The sequence below is a fragment of the Bombina bombina genome, chromosome 4, assembly GCF_027579735.1.
Source record: "Bombina bombina isolate aBomBom1 chromosome 4, aBomBom1.pri, whole genome shotgun sequence".
In the NCBI taxonomy this organism is placed as follows: Eukaryota; Metazoa; Chordata; class Amphibia; order Anura; family Bombinatoridae; genus Bombina; species Bombina bombina.
The window spans coordinates 35,562,397-35,565,243 of record NC_069502.1 but is presented as its reverse complement, the minus strand read 5'-3'; the positions used below and the strand labels follow the sequence as shown (position 1 = coordinate 35,565,243).

The 2,847-nt window shown below is 39.6% G+C and overlaps 1 non-coding gene across 1 annotated transcript; it reads left to right on the top strand.

Annotated features, from left to right (window-relative positions):
- The first annotated feature begins 2,143 nt into the window (after window positions 1-2,143).
- Window positions 2,144-2,215, top strand: TRNAG-UCC (transfer RNA glycine (anticodon UCC)). The gene has a single exon. It is a non-coding gene; the product is annotated as a tRNA-Gly (tRNA).
- Window positions 2,216-2,847: the final 632 nt, after the last annotated feature.

The window sequence follows — 2,847 nt, the reverse complement described above, 5'->3', positions numbered from 1 at the left end:
GCTAAACTGCGTATTACATCAGTATACTATACACAAGTACCTCAGTACAGCATTACACTGCGTATTACATCAGTATACTATACACAAGTACCTCAGTACAGCCTTACACTGCGTATTACATCAGTATACTATACACAAGTACCTCAGTACAGCATTACACTGCGTATTACATCAATATACTATACACAAGTACCTCAGTACAGCATTACACTGCGTATTACATCAGTATACTATACACAAGTACCTCAGTACAGCCTTACACTGCGTATTATATCCAGTATACTATACACAAGTACCTCAGTACAGCATTACACTGCGTAATACATCAATATACTATACACAAGTACCTCAGTACAGCATTACACTGCGTATTACATCAGTATACTATACACAAGTACCTCAGTACAGCCTTACACTGCGTATTACATCAATATACTATACACAAGTACCTCAGTACAGCATTACACTGCGTATTACATCAATATACTATACACAAGTACCTCAGTACAGCATTACACTGCGTATTACTATCAATATACTATACACAAGTACCTCAGTACAGCATTACACTGCGTATTACATCAATATACTATACACAAGTACCTCAGTACAGCATTACACTGCGTATTACATCAGTATACTATACACAAGTACCTCAGTACAGCCTTACACTGCGTATTACATCAATATACTATACACAAGTACCTCAGTACAGCATTACACTGCGTATTACATCAGTATACTATACACAAGTACCTCAGTACAGCATTACACTGCGTATTACATCAGTATACTATACACAAGTACATCAGTACAGCATTACACTGCGTATTACATCAGTATACTATACACAAGTACCTCAGTACAGCATTACACTGCGTATTACATCAATATACTATACACAAGTACATCAGTACAGCCTTACACTGCGTATTACATCAATATACTATACACAAGTACCTCAGTACAGCCTTACACTGCGTATTACATCAGTATACTATACACAAGTACCTCAGTACAGCATTACACTGCGTATTACATCAGTATACTATACACAAGTACCTCAGTACAGCCTTACACTGCGTATTACATCATTATACTATACACAAGTACCTCAGTACAGCCTTACACTGCGTATTACATCAGTATACTATACACAAGTACCTCAGTACAGCCTTACACTGCGTATTACATCAGTATACTATACACAAGTACCTCAGTACAGCATTACACTGCGTATTACATCAATATACTATACACAAGTACCTCAGTACAGCATTACACTGCGTATTACATCAGTATACTATACACAAGTACCTCAGTACAGCATTACACTGCGTATTACATCAGTATACTATACACAAGTACCTCAGTACAGCATTACACTGCGTATTACATCAGTATACTATACACAAGTACCTCAGTACAGCATTACACTGCGTATTACATCAGTATACTATACACAAGTACCTCAGTACAGCATTACACTGCGTATTACATCAATATACTATACAAAACTCAGGAAGATTGTATGCCGCGCATAACCGTGTAACAGAGTCCGTACGGGGGCGCGCTATTTCCATACAATTACAACACGCTCATACACCGAAACTCACCTCTCCGTATTTTTCTGGAACAGCTGAGCTCCGTATCCCAAACAAGCCACTTCTTACACCCAAACAACAAAATCATAAGCTCTGATTGGGTACTATCGCTGCCATTCAACTAATGTTTTCGCTGATTGGTTATACATTACCGTTTTTGTCCTTTATTTCCGGGAAACTTGCGTTTCAAGACTCGATGTGAGAACTGGGCGGGACTTGGCTACTGGTTGTTATGGTAACACATGGAGCCGTATTTTACGGGCACGCACACATAGGCGTGTAACAGAGATAGTTAGAAACGCTCTTGTACGTCTGATTGATCGATGTGCACATTTACCCAGACCGTGCATCTCAAGAGTGTACGAGCGTATCCCCCCCGTACTAAACACAATATGTGCTCACATATATGGGCATTATACTGAAGTGTAACGTACGGCGTCAGCGTTTTGGGAGCCTTTTAATGTAAGCAATAAGTTAGTTTGTATAATAAACCACAGCTCTCCTTATTTTATGTGAAGTATGCGAGCCACTGTCAGCAGGCGTTGGTGGTATAGTGGTGAGCATAGCTGCCTTCCAAGCAGTTGACCCGGGTTCGATTCCCGGCCAACGCAAGACATGCTTTTTTATTGTTAGAGCTTAAAGGGACATTATGCACTCATATTTTTTAACTTTAGCTGATTCAGCATGTCACGTACATATATTGTATACCTAATCACCTTTGGAAACCTAAAGGAACAGTAATTTATTTTCAGCTGAACATTGTAACATTTTTAATGCTTACTAAGCCCATAGCCTTTCTCTGAATACGTCCGGCCGCTTCGGGTATGCGCGCTCCTGTTAATACTCCTTGTACAGCGCATGCGTGCCATTATCTCTGACATCATTTTTCCTTCAATGGAAAAAATGGGAAAAGACTTCTGACGTAAAAAAATCCAAACTTTATTATGATACAGGATCAGACATAACAAAACACAACGTTGCGGGGTTAGTACCCCTTGTGGTTTTTTATGTCTGATCCTGTATCATAATAAAGTTTGGATTTTTTACCTCAGAGGAGTCTTTTCCCATGTTTTCCATTGGATATGTTTTGCTGAGTGTGGCAGTCACTCTGGGAGAATTACCCTCATTGGATTTTCTTTTGTGTGCTGGACTTTACTATTATTATGGGATAATTTTTCCTTCAGCGTGGGATTGCGGCTTTGCTGTGCGCGCTGCTGCGATCCCATGCTTCTCATTAGTGGTG